Source organism: Cucurbita pepo, chromosome 17 (genome assembly GCF_057944985.1).
Source record: "Cucurbita pepo subsp. pepo isolate OVF chromosome 17, ASM5794498v1, whole genome shotgun sequence".
NCBI lineage: Eukaryota > Viridiplantae > Streptophyta > Magnoliopsida > Cucurbitales > Cucurbitaceae > Cucurbita > Cucurbita pepo.
The window spans coordinates 9751312-9774851 of record NC_141814.1 but is presented as its reverse complement, the minus strand read 5'-3'; the positions used below and the strand labels follow the sequence as shown (position 1 = coordinate 9774851).

Below are 23540 nucleotides of genomic sequence, written 5' to 3'. Positions count from 1 at the left end.
CTTCAAACTTGCTTCTACACCTTCTAAATGAGATTACTCACAAAACTCACAAGTTTGGTGAAGAAATAAAGTGTTGAGGGTACCTCAAACACAACTTCCCAATTTTGTTTGCCATTAAAGGAAGAAGGTTGAAGCTCGAAAATAAAATCTAAGCCTGCACCCATATTTGTAAAGAGAAACATATCCTGAGTTATTGGAGTATCTTTGTTTAAATAGGAAAGGAGAGAATTAATAAGAGAAGATAAACATGAACTCAAGACCTCCCGCATCCTAAGCGAGAATCATACCACTAGACCAAATGCCCACTTGTGACAAATTTTTTTATTGAATATATTATTATTTCATTCATTTATTTGATTTGAATATCGATAAAATTCATGTGCATGTATTATAATCCTATCTTTTAGTTTTGACAGATGCAACTAAAATTATTTATACGAATAGGTGTAATAACAATTATATAATGATTAAAATCTATATTTTTTTAGTATCCAAGTGGTTACTCATCTCCCAAGACTTCCATTCACTACTTATAATCCTATATGTTTGGATTGTTTGTTTTTTTTTAGGTACGGTAGAAATATATTGAGAAAGTGGAGGATTAGATGTTGTATACTAGATTTGTGAAAACATTTGGGTACTAATTTATGTTATCTAATCGCAAAAAAATTATGTTTTTTTTTAATAAATCTCATTATCCCAGTAAATATGACTAATGATTTTGGGTCTTGTAGTTGACCAAATTTTTTCAATACTCTCATCATCCACAGAACAAAGAAACTGCATGTTTCTCATCATCCACCCCTGGACAAGCAAAGAGAACAAAGGAACTATGTTTTTTTTTTCTTTTGAGGACCAAGACAGAGCTTCTTCATTGAGTTGAAACACATAACCATAACTATTTCTTCAATCGTCAATATCTTCTACATAATCATGCCAGTTATGCTATTAACTCTTGATTATCCTCTTTCCGATACAGAACTCTCAAATTCATAATGTCTTTCAATTATCTAATTTGCTTCTATTGAAAGGGTACAAACATCATTTTCCCAAGTTCTATAGTTGTCATTAGTAAGTAGTCAATTTTCTAGTGGCCAATATTAAGATTAAAGAGCTTCACGTACTACTGAAAATAATAATGAAAACATTCAAATATGTAAAGAGTATTCAATCAATTCTAAAATAAAAAATAAAAAAAAAGATTTGAATTTCTAATTTTATCTTTCTTTCTACTCGTGCTCGGAGTCTTATAACATTATATCATAATATAGAACAAAACTTGTAAATCATCTGGTATTGTGGTGTAGTTGGTTATCACGTCAATCTAACACTGTAACGAATCGAAATTTTTAAAAAAATATTCAGTCGCCGGAAATTTCGTGACACACACGAAAGTCGTGTTCCCCCAACCCCTCACAAGGCTCCCTCGACCTTCAACCATTGCCACACGAACGTCAGCAACCCCTCCAAGACACTCAGACCACCTGCAACGAAGAAGAAAGTGAGGAACTGAGAGAGAGAGGGAATTATCGAGAACGTCGACAAGTTCCAAAAATGAAACCCACGACCTTAAACTGTCAGATCCGACATTAAAATGCTTGAAACACGTCGTGAAGAGAAGGTCAACCGTCTAGGACATGTTCCACGCTGTATTTTTGTCGTCATCGTCATGAAAAAGGAGATCAAAATTGAGTTTCAAAAATATCAAAGATCCGTCATTACAGGTGGCTACAAGCCACGAAAATTCATGGAAGAGAAGAGGAGAGGTCCATAGAGAGATAGGGAGAGAAAATGGAAGAGAAAAGGCGTCAGAAACGTCGCGAAGAGGAGAGAGAAAATCGTGCAAGGAGTCGAGCGAAGAAGAAAAGATCTGTCGAATCTAGTTTGCACTTGATCCAAACTCGATGCCTAGCGAGTAAGCCTGCGACCAAAAATTCGTTGGCCTAGCAGCCAGAGGCTGGTCAAGCCTGTGACCTGCGTACAACCTGCGACCCGCTCTACAACCTGAAACAAACCTATAAACCCGAGGCCCAATCCCAACTCGACCCAAAACCCAATAATAAACCTAGTAACCCAAACTCATCTGCGGCCCAGCCCACGAAGCAAAGCCCACACCTGCAGCCGACGAGCCGCGAGCCAACAAGAAATGCAATCCAACCTGCAGCCGAAGCCTACACCTGCAGCCGACGAGCCGAGATGTTTGCGTTGTCGTGTCCTACTCAGATGTCGGCACATGTCAAGCTGCAGCGCAAGCAGCCCTTCAGCTTGAGCGGAGTGTACGGCGCAGCGGTGGCTATTCGGCTCGATTTTCCAATTTTTGCCAGATTTCCACCGTTTCGATTGTCTCGAACCTGTTTTCAACCCCGATTAAGGTAACTGAGGTCGTTTTAGAGTCGTATTTCACATTATTAATTTTATTTTTAATTTAATTGTGAAATACTAACAGGAAGTGACGAACAGTGTGATTGGAAACAAACCCTGGCGACCTTTGAAGTAGAAAGCTAGAAATTGTATGTGTTACAATTATGATGTATGAGTTGTATCGTAGGATGCTATATACTAGTATATGATACTGTATGAGTATCTGGTGATGTATGAGTTATGATGCTTGATGATGTGCGTAATATATATTTCGATGAATGACGTACTTGATATGCTTGATGCAGTTTATGGCAATATGATGATTATGATGATTGCATGACGTTTGGCTTAATATGTTGATATTTTTCATATTAAGCATGATATATGATAATGAGCATAATATTGCATCATGTCGATAGACCGACATAGGACACAAACCTAAGAGCATGAAAATGATATTAATATAAATATTCAATGAGCATGTGTTACTTAATGTAACAAAGAGATGAGACTAGAGGGTTGATAATAAGGGTATTCATGGAGAGCATGACACCAAGGGCTTCCGTCGACCTCCGGACGTCGCTATAGATTAGCTTAATCAGAGAGGGTCCAGGGGTGTGCGAGCCCCCTGGAGGTTCACACTTGCACGTGTAGGTCGTGTGTAGGGAAGTATTATACATCCATATTAGTTCGGATTGGAGGCCACCCTTAAAAAACAGAGATAGGTCTGAAGAGCATGATTGCATGTGTTTGTTAGGTTTTAACAGAAGAATAACTTGATTTTTATAGCTTTACAAATAACCACAAATAGAAACCAACGACAAAGGTTCCAAAATAGTTAAACTAAATACCTAAAAATACTTTAACTACTAAAAAAGAAACCATCTTTATTTAACTATTTTCGACACACACATTAGCTTTGTTTCTTCTATTTGAGAGTGACGACTCTCTTTGGAACGTCTATGTAGAACTGAATTTTTGGATAGCTTAATAGTTGAAGTATTATCCCACATTAGCTTTGTTTCTTCTATTTGAGAGTGACGACTCTCTTTGAGTATCCTCCTCATCCAAACAGTTCAGGCACTAGTAGCAACAAACTCAGCTTATGTGGTTGATAAGGTGACTATAGGCGGCTTATGAGAAGGCCAAGCTACTGCTCCTCCACTCATCATAAACACATAGCCTGAAGTACTCTTGCTATCTTCCATGTCTCTGGCATAGTCCTTGATGAAGTAGGATTCTATTCGACTAAACCAGGTTCTAGGTGCTTATTTTAATCCTTAAAGAGTCTTTTGGAGTTTGGACACCGTGTCCTCACTTCCCTTCTTTTCATAGCCTTTTGGTTGTTCAACAAAAATATCTTCTTTTAACCCGCCATATAAAAAAGCTGATTTGACATCTAACTGATAGAGTTTCCAACCTTTTTGGGCTGCAAAAGCAATGATAATTCTCACAGTATTTATTTTGGCCACAGGTGTGTACACTTCTATATAATCTGATAGGGCAACCCTAATCCTCAGCCCAACGATCCAAGATTTTGTTGAAGCAAGAACCTTTGAATCAAAGTAATTAACACCTCTTTATACGAAATTTGGATCAACCAAGAGATAAGGCTAGAATTAGATTACCTCTTATGATCGAAGATCTAGGAGCAAGATTTGGAAACCTTGTTCTAAATTGAGTCACTCCACAATCTAACTTGATCAAGGCTTGATTGAATGGCTCGGGTGCAATTCTACCACAAGAATTGCTTGAAACTTAGAAATGGCAAATATGATGCTCGAATTTCTAAGGAAAATGTCTCAATTTGAGATCTGAATTACATTCATCCACAAATCTGAATTTTACATAACATATTGGGGTATTTATAGTCCCCCGACAAAAGACGTTTGTAGACAATTGTTGATCGAATATCCTGGTTGATCGAATAAGATTCAGATTACCTTGTTGATTCGGATAACCTTGTTGATTGAATATCTCAAGGCAAGAACACTTGTTTGAGATTCGAATCACTCCACAAGCAAGATCGATCATGTCTAGCTTGAATGATTCTTGTTGATCAAATATCTCAAGGCAAGAACACTTGATTGAGATTCAAAACAATCCACAAGCAAGATTGATCATGTCGAGCTTGAATGATTCTACTTGCAACCTAAACTACATTGAATTGCAAATAAACTTAGCCTTTGGCTAAAGAAAAGCACAAATGCTTCTTTTAATATATTTTCCAAGTCTACTTATAAATACAACATACATGGCTTTATATAGTCTCAAAATGAAACTATTAAAGACATTCCAAGAGTTGTAACATACATACTTAATGGTCATAATTAACCATTATGTAATTGTAACCTAAAGTAAATAAATAGTCTTAAAATATATTGATGAAATACAATAATTCTAAATTACTCAAAATTGTAATCTACCAAAAATTTATAACTTGAAACTTCATTCTTCTTGAATGTGGCATGAATTGAAATATCTTTTGATAATTTCAACAATATTTTCTTCACATCTTCATTGAAGCATATTGTATGATTGATGTCTCTTGGATCATATCATTCTCCACTTCTTCGAGAGGATTCGTCCTCGAATCTATTTGTGAAACTTTGCTGCAAAAAATAAGTTATGGAAATACAAAGGACCTCACAACATTCTCTCACAAGTATACACTCAAGGAAATTTAGGCCACTCTTTTTACACTCATTTACACAAATGAAGCTCTCATTCTCACCTCTCAAAATTTTCAATAGAGCAAGATTCGATTTTAAACTCTTGGTCGATTAAAAACTAAAAAACTAAAAATAAATAAAAAATCAAATTGAGAAAAAAAAAACGCAAAGGAAACATATATCTGATCTTGAGCCTGAAGCTCTGATACCAAATGATAAGATAAGGAATCACTACAAGGGGAGTAAGATTCGGATTACCTTGTTGATCGAATATCTCAAGGCAAGAACACTTGTTTGAGATTCGAATTACTCCACAAGCAAGATCGATCATGTCTAGCTTGAATGATTCTTGTTGATCAAATATCTCAATGCAAGAACACTTGATTGAGATTTGAATCACTCCACAAGCAAGATTGATCATGTCGAGCTTGAATGATTCTACATGCAACCTAAACTACATTGAATTGCAAAGAAACTTAGCCATTGGCTAAAGAAAAGAACAAATGCTTCTTTTAATATATTTTCCAAGTCTACTTACAAATACATCATACATGGCTTTATATAGTCTCAAAATGAAACTATTATAGGCATTCCAAGAGTTGTAACATTCATACTTAATGGTCATAATTAACCATTATGTAATTGTAACCTAGAGTAAATAAATAGTCTTAAAATATTTTGATGAAATACAATAATTCTAAATTACTCAAAATTGTAATCTACCCAAAATTTATAACATGAAACTTCATTCTTCTTGAATGTGGCATGAATTGAAATATCTTTTGATAATTTCAACAATATTTTCTTCACATCTTCATTGAAGCATATTGTATGATTGATGTCTCTTGGTTCATATCAAAATCTCATTTTGTTAGTAAAGGATAAGATCAGATATTTATTCATATAGTTCTTGTTTATTAAATGCATTACTCATCAATAAAAATGGGTAGAGTCGTTTCTAGGGAAAAAAATAATTAAATCAAGTGCCTTAAGAAAAAAAGTCGTTGATGTTATTTTCAAGTTAGCATTTTGGTAATTGTTGTCGATACAGTGTCTGTAGAACTTCAACTTCTCTTTCAACTCCAGTATGGAACCTTTGACTTAGGCGTGAGATTGGTTATGGATGTGTCGCTTGATAGTTTATTTGATTGTCTTGCCCAATGGCTCTGTCCTATAGGAGGATGTTGATCGTGCGGGTTGTCAGTGATTTCCAAGATAGCATGTAGGCTGATAGTAGACTCAATAAGTAGCCTACTTGTAGGGTCTTACTCATGTCCTTGGTATGCTAGGGTATAATTGATAAGAATCACGGTGTTCCAAATAGTCCTATTGCCAAGAAGATTAAAAAAACATGTCAACAACAGAATTCAAACCTACGCGCAAAGAGCTCAATTAATTTCAAACCTGTCGCATTAGCCACTCAAACATATCAACATTTGTTAGAAAGAACTATTTTTAATTTCATAAATTAGGTCAAAGTCAAATGGTCAATTTGACTTATTCTTGTGTGGAGATTAAAGGGGATCGGGAATAAATCCCGTCCATAAACATCTTTTGTTGGGAGACTATAAATACCCTCAATATGTTATGTAAAAGTCAGATTCATGGATGAATGTAATTCAGATCTCAAATTGAGACGTTTCACCTAGAAACCCGAGCATCATATTTGTCATTTCTAAGTTTCAAGCAATTCTTGTGAATTGCACCCGAGCCATTCAATCAAACCTTGATCAAGTTCGCTTGTGGAGTGACTCAATTTAGAACAAGGTTTCCAAATCTTGCTTCTAGATCTTCGATCGTAAGAGGTAATCTAATTCTAGCATTATCTCTTGGTTGATCCAAATTTTGTATAAGAAGGTGTTAATTACTTTGATTCAAGGGTTCTTGCTTCAACAAAAGCTTGGATCGTTGGGCTGAGGACTAGGGTTGCCTTATCAATAATACTCTTTCTTTTCTTGTTGTAAGTACTTAGGCCCCTTTAGTTATGTTCTTGACTTGTGAATTTTTATTGTGATCTATCTTGAGGACCTTGGTCCTAGAATTCAGAGGTCTCAACTTTGGTCTCAACTTTGGTCTTGATCTAAGGGCCTTAGTACTATGGTTCTAGGTTCTTGTTTTCAAAATTTGGATCTTGATCCATGTTCTAGTCCTTGATCGTTGTTTTGTTCATGGTTACTGATAAGATAAGGAATCACTACAAGGGGTGTAAGATTCGGATTACCTTGTTGATCGAATATCTCAAGGCAAGAACATTGTTTGAAATTCGAATCACTCCACAAGCAAGATTGATCATGTCGAGCTTGAATGATTCTACATGCAACCTAAACTACATAGAATTACAAAGAAACTTAGTCTGGCTAAAGAAGAGCACAAATGCTTCTTTTACTATATTTTCCAAGTCTTCCTAAAAATACAACATATATGGCTTTATATAGCCTCAAAATGAAACTACTAAAGTTATTCCAATAGTTGTAACATTCATACTTAATGGCCATAATTAACCATTATGTAATTGTAACCTAAAGTAAATTAAAAGTCTTAAAATACATTAATGAAATACAATAACTCTAAATTACTCTAAATTGTAATCCACCCAAAATTTAAAACATGAAACTTCATTCTACTTCAATGTGGCATGAGTTGAAATATCTTTTAATAATTTCAACAATATTTTCTTCACATCTTCATTGAAGCATATTGTATGATTGATGTCTCTTGGTTCATATCAGTTACTTTTTAGGTTCTTAGTTCTTTCTCCAAGACACTCCCCATAGGATTTATGTTATCAGTCATGAACCTGACAACCTGTGTCCAAGGCTTCATACGTTCCAAGAAACATAGTTTGAACCTGCATCTAGGGCTTGCTATGTGATACGATCTGAAAACCTACATCCAAAGCTTCTTACGTTCCAAGCGATGTAGTCTGATTCTGCATCCATGGCTTGCCTTGTGATACAACCTGAATACCTATGCCTAAGGCTTCCTGCATTCCAAGCGGCATAGTCTAAATACCTACTCTCAAGGTTTAATACATTCCAAGTAGCGTAATCTAAAATCTTTCATCCAGTGTTTGCCATGTGATACAGCTTGAATATCTATGTCCAAGGCTTCATACATTCCAAGCAACGTAGTCTGAATACCTACGCTCAAGGTTTCATACGTTCTAAGCAGCATAGTCTGAGTCATGAACATTCTGTACGGTGGGAGGTCTTAGGAGTTTCTTGCGTTTCTGTGTCTGAAGACCTTGGTCCCTTACCCTTGAGTAGTACCTAGCATTCTTGTTACATTGGTAGTGGTAGAGCTTATAAGTTTCTAAGTTTCTTTATTTCTTGAGGCATAAATTGTAACATGCCATCTTAAGCTTGTGAACCAAGCATAGTAACATGCCTGAGTTATTCTAAAAATTCATAGAGTCATAATATATTCTTTATAGAGTTCTAGAAGAATCTTGAATATTCGGTAAGAATTCCTTGAAGTACTTTCCTTTAAGTGTTTATAAGGCCCTAACTTGGTTTAGCTTCCAAACTTGCTCAAATCAACATGAAATCTTGAACGTTCCTTCATGTCCTTAGGAATAGATCATATAAAAAGTAGTAGGTCATTTGGAGTATGTTTAGATCCTGATATCATAAAGAGTCCGAGAGGCATTTTCATCATTTTACCCCCAATATTTAGTTTCGCTACTTAACATGTTTTAATGACTTTCAAACTTCACATCATTAAACATCATAAAATAAGATCTACTACAAAGTTTCATAATATTTTGAAGTCATTTAGAGCATGAACCAAAGATAACTTACCTTAAGGGTATTATGCCAATTTTACACCGTTTCTTGGTTTAGCTACTTAACCTTATCCAATCACAGCTAAATTTCATATATAATGTTAACATATCATAATATGCTCATAATTAAATTTTTATAGGCAACAGAATTCATTTAATGGGTTATTTTAATGTTACTTCAACCCCGAGCAATTTGATCGGTTCAGAGCCTTAATTATCGGTTCTTGGTATTTTTCTTTCATAATCCTTTAAATCATACTTAGTTTAAGGTTCATACAAAGATTCAAGTAATTCCTACAAGTATTTTTTAAGAAAAGTCCATGATGGGTACTTACCTTGTCGTCGATGTTCGGGACCTCCGTCGTCGTCGATGTTCTAGTTTCTGGAACCATAAAATATTTCATGAGAAATGGTCTGTAAGAGAGTTAAAAATGAGAAAAATCAATGGAGAGTCATTTTTTTTATATGACATCGTCTAGATAGGAAGAAGACGCGCGCAACACATAATGCCACCACTTGAAAATTCTCCTCCACAACTCCGATCACGGGATTTCTCCCCTCGATTTCTTTATGAAACTTGAAGATGATGTTACAAGGAAGGGCTTGAGATTGGTTTCATACCTTCTCGTGGATCGTAGCCTAAGTTATTAATCTCTAAAGTTTGTCGGAAATCTTTTTCCTCACCAGATCTCTACCAAAAAAAACTTATGAGACAGTCATTTCCAGAGGTTATTAGGACCCAATTTCTTCATGGAACCTTTTCCTCATTCTTCCCTCAAGCTAAAGGAATTGGTTTAGAGGAACTTCTTTCGGTGTGTGTAACACCCAAGGCCTTTAATAAGAGATAATGCATAATTCCTAATAGGTTGTACAAGGTTTTGGAAGCAAATAACCACGAAAATTGGAGAAAATTTTAGAAAATGGAATTTTTTCCAATTTTTATGAAAGTTCCAAAAATTTTAAATTCTTACGGAGGAAGAATTCAAGGTGCTCAAGGTGCTCATTAAGGGGTATAGAAGTTTTGGAAAAATTCTAGATTTTTTTTTTGAGAAAATAATATTAAAATAGTAAAAAATGGCCAAATTACCAAAATGCCCCTGAAAAATATAGATAATTACAAAAATACCCTTTGGCTAGAATCAAAACTTTCACATCGATCCTCTACCAAAAATCTATTTAATCTCAAAATCTAGCCATTGGATCTCCTCTAAAATTGGACACAATCTAGAACATTCATAGATCATCTCATTCAATGGCTAGAATTCAAAACTAAAGTCGGAAAGGCTCTAATCGGAGTAGGTATTTTCAGTGGAAGATCCAGAAAAATCAAGAATGGAATTAATGAAAATATAGACGTTTGAGGATCATCCATCTATAAATTATTAGGTAGGGACAACTAATAAGAGCAAGACCTCAATCGTGAGTTACGATTTTGGGTATCGTGTTCTTGGGTTTTCCTCGAATTTGGGAGCTACAGTTTATCATTCCTCCTCAAACTTGTTTCTTCACCACATGACTTACGGTGAATGCTGGAACAGCCATGGAAATCAGGATAGGGCAATAGTATGCATTGATTTTCATTTAGTAGTTGATAGGAGGTTTATTTATTTAATTCTTTTTTTTTTTTTTTCAAAAACTATTGAAAATGTTTGCTAAAACCACCACCACCTAAATAGGGGTGAAAGTTCTCTATTTATAATCATTTAGAGAATAGAGAAATACGGTACATTAAAAATAATATGGAAAGAGCAGTAAAAGGAAAGAATAATAAATGAATACAATATATTTGCCTTTAATAAAACGGCAAAGATGGTAAGCTGAAATGTAAGGCAAATATCTAGATATTTGCCTTATAATAAATGGTCAACTATCCTTAACACCCCCCGCAAGCTGAGCATCGGATTTGAACAAACGTGAAGCTTGGATCTGAAAAATTCGAAGAGAGGTCGAGAAATACGTTTTGTGAAGATGTCAGCAACTTGGAGATGGGAAGGTACATATTGTGCGCGAAGTTTGCCAGCGATAACAAGTTCTTGAGAGAAATGATAATCTAGTTCAACATGTTTAGCCTGCTTGTGAGAAACGGAATTAGAGCTAAAAAAAAATAGCACTTTTGTTGTCACATTAGAGTAAGGGCTGCTGTGAAATAGGGAACTTGAGATCATGGAAAAGATGCGTAACCCAAAGAAGTTCAACACCAGTCGTGGCAAGAGAACGATACTCAGATTCACAACTGGAGCGTGAGATAGTAGGTTGCTTTTTGGCACTCCAAGAAACGTGATTGTTACCAAGATAAATAGAATAGCTGGATGTAGAACGACGAGTATCAGGACAACTAGCCCAGTCAGCAGCCGAGTAAGCGACTAACGTACTAGGAATACTGAATGGACGAAATGTAAGACCAAAGTGGAGTGTTCCTTTGACATAGCGAGGAATACATTTGACAGCAAGAAAATGATCTGCAGTAAGGGCATGCAAGAATTGGCTGACAGAATTGACATCATAAGCAATATCTGGACACGTAATAGTTAAGTACTGAAGGGCGTCAACAAGAGATCTATAGAGAGTAGGATAAGAGAAAGGAGAACCATCAGCAGTCAGGTGTTGAGAAACAACCATGGGAGTGTAGACTAGTTTGCTATCGAGCAACTGAGCACGAGTAAGAATATCTCAAGCATATTTTAACTGACTAATAAAGAGACCATCTAGGAGTTGGTGAAACTTCAAGACTAAGAAAGTAAATGAGAGAACCCAAATCTTTGGTAGCAAACTCAGAATGAAGCTTGCGAGTAAAGCTATCAATAAGAGATGAGTGGTTGTCGGTAATAATAATGTCATCAACATAAAAAAGCAAATAGATAAGGTTAGATTACTAATGAAAGACAAAAAGGGACGTGTCAGCGCGACTGGAAGAAAAACCAAGTGTGAGAAGAAATGAGCTAAAACGCTGAAACCAGGCCCAAGGAGCATGCTTTAAGCCATAGAGGGCTTTCTTTAATAGACAAACATGAGTGGAAAATCAAGGATCAATATGCCCAGGAGGTTGTTCCATATGAACACGTTCAATAAGAGTTCCATTAAGAAAAGCATTCTTGACATCAAGTTGTCAAAGAGGCCATTTATTTGTGACTACAATAGAAAGCACAACATGGGACAGTGGTAACTTTGACAACCGGACTGAAAGTGTTAGTGTAGTCAAGACCAGGAATCTAAGTATAACCTTTGGCAACAAGACGAGCCTTGAAACGCTCGACGGATCCATCAAGAAAATATTTAATACAAAACACCCATTTAGAGCCCATGATGTTGGTGTTGGCCCCGAGGAACCAAAGTCCAAGTATCATTTTGTTGTAAAGCTTAAATTTCTTCATCCATGGTAGCAACCCAAGCAGGATTCTTAGCCGCAAATTTGAATCCTTTTGGCCCAGTGGATGCAAGAAGAGCAGAAAGAAGTCCAGATGAGCCAAAAATACCAAGATTTGCTGGATAACAAGTCTTGAATATACCAGCTTTGACTCATGTTATCATAGGATGAGAGCCTAAAGAAGAGGAGTCAACAGTAGGTTCAATAGAGGCCGGATCAGAAGTCGAGGGTGGTAAAGCGGAACCTACACAAGAAGTATCAACCTGCACAAACTCATCCACAAGATCAAAACAAATATCACACTGGGATGAACTTGATCGAGAAATGTGTGATGATGAAGTGGTAGGGGGGATGAATCAATATGATAAAGATGTGGTTTCAAAAATTTGAAATATGAAGAGAGGAAAGAGGTTGGGCGTGAGAGCTAGGGATAGCAGGAAAATGAGTTTCATCAAATTGAGAATGGTGGGTGATATATAGCTTAGTGGTGGCGGGATCAAGATAGCAAAACCCTTTATGAGCAGGATTATAACCCAAAAAAATACAAGAAATGTTGTAGGGAGAAAGCTTATTAGGCATATAATCACGCAAATATGGATAAACACGACAACCAAAGAGATGAAAATTGTCATAATGCGGAGAGTAGCCACAGAGGAGTTCAAAGGGTGACTTACCTCCAAAAAGTGGAGTAGGCAACCAGTTGATAATATAAGCTGCAGTGTTGAAGGCGTCAACCCAAAAACGAGGAGAAAGATGGGAGTGAAAGAGAAGAGCCAAGCCAGTCTCAGTCACATGACGGTGTTTTCTCTCAGCACGACCATTTTGAGTAGGTGTATATGAACAAGAGAGTTGATGGTGGATGCCAGAAGTACGTAAATAAATTTAGAAACAAGTGCTAGTAAATTCGGTACCTCCATCGCTTCGAAATACCTTGATAAGAGAAGAATATTGATTTTCCAAAAAAAATTTGAAATTATAGAAAAATATCAAAGAAATCAGATTTAAATTTAGGGTAAAGCCAAGTGAATCGAGAATAATCATCAATAAAAATAACATAGTAAAGAAAACCCAAATTTGATTTGACGGGGGAAGGACCCCAAAGATCACAATGAATAAGATCTAACACATGAGACGACCTATTTTCATTGCGGAAATAAGGCAATCGATGACTTTTCGCAAGCTGACAAGTACTACATAGTGATGGAGAAGGCAATAAAGACGTAAGAGTACCTTTTCTATTTAAAAAAGAAAAAACAGAATGATTCACGTGATCCAGTCAAGTATGCCATAAATCATATGAAACATGTAAAGATTTGTTTCTAAGGACTTATAAAAGCAGAGTTGTCACGCTCCAGCACATGTAGCCCTCCATCTCTTTTACCAATTGCCACCACCCTTCCTGTTTGACAAGTCTGGATAGTAAGAAGATTATTAGTAAATGTAACGGAGAAAGAAAAATTAGACGTTAAGTTACTAATTGAAAGAAGATTTTTAGTGATATGAGGGACAACCGAGACATCTAATAAGTAAATATTTAGAATAAGAGAAAGAGTACCAGTGTCGGTAATGGGTAGGGATGCACCATTTCCTATGATCACAGAGTCCTTACCCGTGTAATTTTTAGACTGATCCAAAATAGATGGGTCGGCGGTCATATAATCGAAGCCCCAGTATCCATAAACCAATCAACAACATCGGGTCCAGCAATAGAACAGGATGTGTTGAAGGCTTCAGCAAGGTGAGCATGAATAGAATCAGGTCGAACATACCGTTGGTTGCAGCGGTCAACATAATGGCTCTCTTTGCGGGATATTTGGCAGTGAGGTTGTCGACGACCCTGACCTGAGTGGGTTCGTCCTCGATTGGAAGAGTTATTTTTATGGAATTAAGAACGACCTTGCTGGTTGCTAGAGGAAGCAGGGTGGCTTCCATGGGTACGACCACGATTAGTGGCTGTGAATGCTGTAGGAGTGGAGCCAGAGGACTCAAGGGAGCACTGAAATAGCTCAAAACTTTCAGCTTTAGAGACTAAATCTGCAAAACAGGAGATAGGGGTGAGAGCCATCTGAGCAATACAAAAAGCTAAAAAATCGGTGCCGAGTCCACAAAGGAACCAGTGCACTTGATCAATGTCCTCGACGGGTGCCAATGGCATGAACTTGGTCACAAATTGTTTTGAAGGCACGGGCATACTCAACTACAGGTTTGGTGCCACGTTTCATCAACTGCAAGTCATCCTTGAGTCTCAGTTCACGAGCTTTCGAATGATGGCTGAACGTAGTTTCCAACGCAAGCCAAACATCACGTGCAGTGGAGAGACCAACGACGACAACAATGGCTTCCTCGGTGAGAGAGGAGAGTAGGAGACAGAGAAGTCATTGATCGGCTACTCTCCAAGCCACATATTTGGGGTTGAGTGTTGAGGAGATTTCTGGTTCAAAGCAAGGTGGTGGAACCATAGTTCCATCAACATAGCCTATCATGTCTTGACTCTCAAGGAGAGGGTGAAGTTGGCTTTTCCAAAGAAGATAATTGGAGGAAGAAAGTTTGATGGTGATCATATGGATTAGAGTGTTGAAAGGAAGAAGATGATACCACCAAAAGGGTTGTAAAACCAAAAGGGCTCTGATACCTTGAAAATGTTCGTTGAAACTACTACACCTAAAAGGTGGTGAAAGTTCTCTATTTATAATGAAACCACCGCACCTAAATGGTGGTGAAAGTTCTCTATTTATAATCATGTACATGTTGGCTTTTTGGCCCTTGATCTCACTTTAATTAATTTCAATCAATTAATTGATTGATGTTTTGATGATAACAAACCTACTTTTAATTATTAACTATTTTCTATTTTGAACTGTCCACAGTATAAGGTCGGGAATAACGATTACAACGACTTTTCAATTACTCAAATCAGAGCTAAAATGAAGAAATAGAGTCGAGACAACATACCCGACGTGATGATGTGGCAGCAAAATCAAAATGATGGACAAATCAAAATATATCAAAGTATGACATTTATAAGGTTGGAAAAGTAACAAATTGTGGAGTTTTTCTTATTATTATATTTCTAAATAAAATTATTTTTATAAAATATAAATTTGAATCTAACCGTTACTCGTATCGATTTTTATTATTACTATATTATATTATTATATTTTAAAATTTTGGTAGTTACTCACATAGTTTTTATTATTATTATATTATTATATTATTATATTTATAATAAATTTTGAATTTTCATTTGACGGTTACTCACATAACTTTTTATTATTATTATATTAAAAATTTTAAATAAATGAATTTGAAAATTTTTCTTATTTATTTACTTTTAATCTCCACCTTCTATTATTCCTAACACAATCCAATGGTCAATATTAATTCCTACATTTTGCCACTTTTCTCCTCTATATAAACTCATCTTCCCCCACATTTTAAAATACACAACTTTCATAAATTCTCCGATCATCATTTGTTCAAAGTCTCCATTGTTTTTTTTTTTTTTGCTCTCTCCAAGCTTACAAGTTTATTTCTCTTCATCTTATTCTTGAGAGAGATTATTATTGTATTGTGAGGAAATAGTTGTGAGTGTCCCAAATTGTAAATATACTCTTTGAGAGACTTGTGGTGTGTTATTATCAAACTCAAATAATTGTATCGGTTTGATCCTGCGTCGTGGAAAGGATTGAGTTTGCTCTTGACCTCGTAAAAAGAGCGGTGTAGTGGTTTGGCTCTAATCCGTGGAAAGTCGAGAAAGTTCTTTATTCAAATTCCCAAGAGGCGCTTGGGGAGTGGAGTAGGTCGAGTTTGACCGAACCTCTATAAAACTACGGTGTCATTTTCTCTAACTCCTTCCTATTTAATTTCAAAATTATTATTGTGATTTATTGCATGTTCTACTTGATTATTGTTTTGACTTGAATTATTTTGTTCTAGTATCATCTTCTACTTATTTGTAAAAAGTTTCATCGTTAGAAAAATTAATCACGTTTGAACACTTTTATCGTTAAAACCCTATTCATCCCCCCCCACCCCTCTATGGTTGCCATACCGATCCAACAATTGGTATCAGAGCGGGTTGCTCTTATAGATTTTTTATATAAACTTTATTGTTCGAGCTTATGGCCAACCTACATGTTAAAAATGGTTTTAGTGAAGGACAATCAACCTCTAGACCCCCTTATTTTAATGGAACAAATTATACATGTTGGAAAGCTAGAATGAAAATTTATTTACAATCGATTGATTATCAATTGTGGTTAAATGTTAGTAATGGTCCTTACATTCCAATAAAAATTGTTAATAATGTTGAGGTGCCTAAATTAGAAAGGAATTTGATGAGCATGATATGAAAAAATGTTCTTTGAATGCTAGTGCTATCAGTTGTCTTTATTGTGCCTTAAGTAATGATGAATTTAATAGAGTATGTATGTGTTCTTCGGCATATGAAATTTGGAAAACTCTTGAAGTAACTCAGGAGGGAACAAATCAAGTTAAAGAAACAAAAATTAGCATGTTAGTTCATAATTATGAACTATTTAAAATTGAGGAAAATGAACCTATTGGTGATATGTTTACTAGATTTACTAATATTCTAAATGCTTTGAAAAATTTTGGAAAAGTATATTCTACTTCCGAAAATGTAAGAAAAATTCTTAGGTCCTAAAAGTTGGGAGGCAAAAGTGACGGTGATTCAAGAAGCAAAGGATCTCACAAAGCTTCCTTTGGATGAACTTGTTGGTTCTCTCATGACACATGAGATTACCATGAAGGGTCACATGGAAGAAGAATCCAAAAAGAAGAAAAGTATAGTCCTAAAGTCTATCAAAGTTGACTCTGAAGATGAGGACGTCCTTGATGAAGATGATGTCGCCTACTTCACACGTAAGTATAAAAATTTTATTAAAAGAATGAAACAATTTAAGAAACATTTCACCAATCAAAAAGAGTCAAAAGGTGAAAAGAGAAAAAACGATGAGGTAATATGTTATGAATGTAAAAAGCTGGGTCATATAAGAACGGATTGTCCTCTCCTCAAATCATCTAAGAAATCCAATAAGAAGGCAATGAAGGCTACTTGGGATGATAGTGATGAAAGTGCAAGTGGAAGTGATGAAGAAGTGGCAAATTTTTGCTTCAGAGCTCATAGTGACAAAGAGGATGAACAAGAAGATGAACAAGAAGATGAGGTAACTTTTGAATCTCTTTCTCATCATGAATTATTTAAACTTGTTGATGAGATGCAAAGTGATTTAGAAAAACTAAGTACAACAGCACAAAAAGAAATATAAGACTTCAATCATTAAATATAAGTCTTTATTAAATGAAATTTCTTGCTTAAAAGTCTTTATTAAATGAAATTTCTTGCTTAAAAGAGAAGGATCATAATATTGTTAAAATTGATGTACCTTGTGAAAAGCATGTATTTGATTGTTATGAGAAAAATGCATTAATTGATAAAGTCAAGTCTCTTGAACATGATTGTTGTGAAAAAGATAAATTAATTAAATTGCTCAAATAAAATGAATCAAATAATTTACAAGGACTTGGTAGGGCTAAGGAGTCTATTAAAAAGTTAACAATAGGTGCTCAAAAATTAGATAAAATACTTGAAGGAGGTAAGTTATATGGTGATAAAGAAGGATTAGGCTATATTGATGAATGTTCTACACCTTCAAGTTCTAAAACAATATTTGTTAAAGCATCCCCTATCATGTCTAAATCTAACACATGTAAATTTGTATCTAAGTATGATAAATCTAGATTTGTGCTTGTATGTCATTATTGCGGTGTTGAAGGTCATATTAGACCTAAGTGCTTTAAATTGAAAAATTCTCAAAATATTCATTTAGGAAGAAAAGTTTCTCAAAATACAAAGTTTAACAATGCTTTAAAAATAATTTTTCGAATAAAAATAGAATACACAAATTTAGTCGAAGAAATAAATTCTTGCATAATGTTGTTTGTTTCTCGTGTGGTAAGTTTGGACATAAAGATTATTCTTGTTACTTATCCAAATACAATGTCTTTAATATGAATGCAAACATGAAATGGATTCCTAAATTTGTGAAGACTAACGACCCAAACAAGTATGGGTACCAAAAGGTCAATCTTGAATATTTTTATTTTTAGGTTTGTTTGAAAGCCTCAAAAAAAAAAAAAAAAGTGGTACTTGGATAGTGGTTGCTCAAGACACATGACGGAAAATCAATCCAAGTTTGTGAATCTTTCAAAGAAGGATGGTGGCTTAGTAACCTTTGGTGATAACAAGAAGGGTAAAATAATTGGTAAGGGTACTATAGGTAATGATTCTTGTAGTCTCATTGAAGATGTACTTTTAGTTGATGGTTTGAAGCATGACTTACTTAGCATTAGTCAATTATGTGATAAAGGTTTTAGAGTTGTGTTTGATAAGAATAATTGCATAATTGAAAATGCTAGTGATATAGAAAAGTTTTGTTGGTAGGAAATAGAGATGATAATGTGTATACTATTGATTTAAATTATTGTTCTACAAATGATAAATGTCTTTCGGTTTTGCTTGATAACTCTTGGCTATGGCGGAAATTATTATGCTTTTGTAATAGTTGATGATTTTTCAAGATTTACTTAGGTTTTGATAATAAATCATAAGGATGATGTTTTGAAAAGATTTGCTAGTTTTGTAAAAAGAGTTCAAAATTAAAAAGTTCTTTTAATTACTAAAATTAGGAGTGGCCATAGAGGAGAATTTAATATATTGCCTGTGAAATTTTTTGTGAAGATAATGGTTTTTCTAGACTTTTACTCTCCAAGGACTCCTCAACAAAACGGTGTGGTTGAAAGGAAAAATCGTACTTTACAAGAATTTGCTAGATCAATGTTAAATGAGTATGATTTACATAAATACTTTTGGGCGGAAGCCGTTAATACCGCTTGTTATATTTTAAATAGAGTTTTAAGTAGACCTTCATTAAATAAAACTCCTTATGAACTTTGACATAACAAAATTTCAAATGTTGGGTATTTCAAAGTTTTTGGTGGTAAATGTTTTATTTTGAACCATAAAGAAAAGCTTGGAAAGTTTGATTCAAAAACGGATATTGGTATTTTTCTTGGTTATTCATCTACTAGTAAAGCTTATAGAGTTTTCAATAAGAGAACTTTAGTTATTGAAGAATCTATGCGTGTGGTATTTGATGAATCTTACAATAACATTTCTAATGAGTCTATTTGTAGGGATGATTTAGAAAGAAATTTGGGAGATTTACTCGTTAGTGAGAATAGAGGTGAGCTTAAAGGAAGAAGGTTCTTCGTCAATGCCAAAAGAATGGAGGTATGCCTTATCTCATCCCAAGGACTTGATTCTTGGTGATCTCGAACAAGGTGTGAAAACTCGTTCTTCTGTTAATTTATTTAATAATCTTGCTTTTGTTTCTCAAATTGAACCAAAAAGTCTTAAGGATGCCGAAAATGATGAGTTTTGGATTTTAGCTATGCAAGAAGAATTAAATCAATTTGAAAGGAACAAAGTTTGGGAATTAGATCCGAGGCCATCTAATACTTCTATTATTGAAACCAAATGGGTTTTTAGAAATAAAATGGATGAAAATGGGAATATCATTAGAAATAAAGGTAGGCTTGTAGCTCAAGGTTATTGTCAAGAGGAAGGCATAGATTATGAAGAAACTTTTGCACCCGTTGCTAGATTAGAAGCTATTAGAATATTACTTGCTTTTGCTTCTTACAAAAATTTTGTATTGTATCAAATGGATGTGAAAAGTGCATTCTTGAATGGTTATATTATAGAGGAAGTTTATGTAGAACAACCTCCCGAATTTGAAAATGTTGAATTTCCTCATCATGTCTTTAAGCTGAAAAAGGCTCTTTATGGCTTAAAACAAGCTCCAAGAGCTTGGTATGATAGACTTAGAAATTTTCTTATCAGGAATGATTTTAAAATGGGTAAACGACACTACACTCTTTATTAAGATTAAAGAAAACGATATGCTATTAGTGCAAATATATGTGGATGATATCATATTTGGTTCTACTAATCCTTCTTTATGTGAAGAATTTTCTAAATGTATGCACAGTGAGTTTGAGATGAGTATGATGGGAGAACTTAGTTTCTTTCTTGGATTTCAAATGAAACAACTCAAGGATGGTATCTTCATCAATCAAGAGAAATACAGAAAGATTTGCTCAAAAGGTTCAAGTTCAATGGAGGTAAGATTGCAAAAACACCGATGAGCACATCCACTAAGCTTGACAAGGATGAAAAAGGTAAAAATGTGGATATTAAAGCTTATCGAGGTATGATTGGATCTTTACTTTATTTGACCGCTAGTAGACCCGATATTATGTTTAGTGTATGTTTTTGTGCTAGGTTTCAATCTTGTCCTAAGGAATCTCATTTACATGCCGTTAAAAGAATATTTAAATATTTGCTTGGAGCTATTGATTTAAGATTGTGGTATCCTAGAAATGTTGAATTTAAATTGGTAGGATATTCTGATGGGGATTTTGCTGGAAGCTTACTTGATCGTAAAAGTACTAGTGGAACTTGTCAATTTCTTGGTAGTTCCTTAGTTTCTTGGTTTAGTAAAAAGCAAAATTCGGTTGCCTTATCTACTACAGAAGCGGAATATATTGCGGTTGCTAGTTGTTGTGCTCAAATTCTTTCGATGAAACAAATTCTTTGTGATTTTGGATTAAAGTTTGATAGTGTGCTTATATTTTGTGATAATACGAGTGCTATTAATTTAACCAAAAATCCTATTCATCATTCTAGAACTAAACATATTGATATTAGACATGATTTTATTAGAGATCAGGTGCAAAATGGACATATTATTCTTGATTTTGTAAACTCTAATAATCAACTAGCTTGAGTTTGGTATTATTGGTTGTGATATATCTTGAATTTTATAATCTTATTTATAATTTTTGAATGCATGTTCTTAAATATATTCTTTTTCAATAGTTATTTTTATGATTACAAAGGGGAGAAAATTAAAAAAAAATATGAGTTTGTTGTTTTATAATTTATGAATCATTTACTTGATGTGATGTTTCATAATTTCTTGAGGCATTAATATAGGGGGAGAATATGCTCTTGAATGAAATTTATGATAATTTTCTTGGTTTTTATGAATTTTCTTGAAATGGTTTGTCATCATAAAAAAGAGGGAGATTATTGGCTTTTTGGCCCTTGATCTCACTTTAATTAATTTTTTATTGATATTTTGATGATAACAAACCTACTTTTAATTATAACAAACCTACTTTTAATTATTAACTATTTTTTAGTATTTTGAACTGTCCACATTATAAGGTCGGGAATAACGATTACAACGACTTTTCAATTACTCAAATCAGAGCTAAAACGAAGAAATTAGAGTCGAGAAAATAAAATGAAAATCGCGCGCCGTTGACGGGGATCGAACCCAGGTCACCTGCGTGACAGGCAAGAATACTCACCACTATACTACAACGACTCATAAAAGATAAATTGTTTGTTAACGCTCCAGATTTTACCAATCGTCTTTAGAAAGAGTGATCCGTCGTTAACGCTCTAGATTTTATCAGTCGAAGATTCGGAACAAGCAATCCAGTTTCAAATCCGGTGAAAATTGTCAAAAGAAAATTAAACTTATTATTGTCGGGGTTCAAACTCAGGTGTCTCGAGTGACAAGCCGGAATACTCACTACTGTATTGCATCGACCTCTGTAAAATATATTATTCGCTAACACACACGAGAGAAAAAGGAATCCAATTCCGAATTTCGTTGTTGGGGAACAAACCCAAATCATCCGGTTCACCACTGCCGAATTTCGAATTCAATTAAAACAAACCAAAAGAAAATTAAAATCGTCGCTGCGGGGGATCAAACTCGCGGGAGTACTCACCACTCTACAACGACGACTTTCGAAAAATTATAATATTTGTTAACACACCAGATTTCATCCATCGCCGTTACAGAGAGTAGTCCAATTTTGAATCCGATTAAAATTGTCAAAACAAGATTAAACTTGTTATTGTCGGGGATCAAAGTCGGGTCACTCGAGCGACAAGCAGGAATGCTCACCCTTGTACTGCAACGACCTCTGGAACATAATAACTCGAGCGACAAGCGGAAATACTCACCACTGTACCACTGCAACGACCTCTGAACACATATTATTTGTTAACACACGAGATTTCATAAACCATTTTTTGGGCTAGGAACAGCAATCCAGTTCCGACTTTCGTCCAACTACCGTTGTTGGGGATCGAACCCAAACTGCCGGCATGACAGGTTCACCGCTGTCCAATTTCGAGTTCCGTCAAAACTACGGAAATAAAATTAAAATCGCCGTTGCCGGGGACCGAACCCAGGTTCACCGCTGTCCAATTTCGAATTCCGTCAAAACTACGGAAAATAAAATGAAAATCGCGCGCCGTTGCCGGGGATCGAACCCGGGTCACCTGCGTGACAGGCAGGAATACTCACCACTATACTACAACGACTCATAAAAGATAAATTGTTTGTTAACGCTCCAGATTTTACCAATCGTCTTTAGAAAGAGTGATCCGTCGTTAACGCTCTAGATTTTATCAGTCGAAGATTCGGAACAAGCAATCCAGTTTCAAATCCGGTGAAAATTGTCAAAAGAAAATTAAACTTATTATTGTCGGGGTTCAAACTCAGGTGTCTCGAGTGACAAGCCGGAATACTCACTACTGTATTGCATCGACCTCTGTAAAATATATTATTCGCTAACACACACGAGAGAAAAAGGAATCCAATTCCGAATTTCGTTGTTGGGGAACAAACCCAAATCATCCGGTTCACCACTGCCGAATTTCGAATTCAATTAAAACAAACCAAAAGAAAATTAAAATCGTCGCTGCGGGGGATCAAACTCGCGGGAGTACTCACCACTCTACAACGACGACTTTCGAAAAATTATAATATTTGTTAACACACCAGATTTCATCCATCGCCGTTACAGAGAGTAGTCCAATTTTGAATCCGATTAAAATTGTCAAAACAAGATTAAACTTGTTATTGTCGGGGATCAAAGTCGGGTCACTCGAGCGACAAGCAGGAATGCTCACCCTTGTACTGCAACGACCTCTGGAACATAATAACTCGAGCGACAAGCGGAAATACTCACCACTGTACCACTGCAACGACCTCTGAACACATATTATTTGTTAACACACGAGATTTCATAAACCATTTTTTGGGCTAGGAACAGCAATCCAGTTCCGACTTTCGTCCAACTACCGTTGTTGGGGATCGAACCCAAACTGCCGGCATGACAGGTTCACCGCTGTCCAATTTCGAGTTCCGTCAAAACTACGGAAATAAAATTAAAATCGCCGTTGCCG

The 23540-nt window shown here is 35.3% G+C and overlaps 1 non-coding gene across 1 annotated transcript; it reads right to left on the bottom strand.

The window, feature by feature from the left end:
• Window positions 1-22601: 22601 nt before the first annotated feature.
• TRNAD-GUC (transfer RNA aspartic acid (anticodon GUC)) lies at window positions 22602-22673 on the bottom strand. Its single transcript has one exon. It is a non-coding gene; the product is annotated as a tRNA-Asp (tRNA).
• Between the last annotated feature and the right edge of the window lie 867 nt (window positions 22674-23540).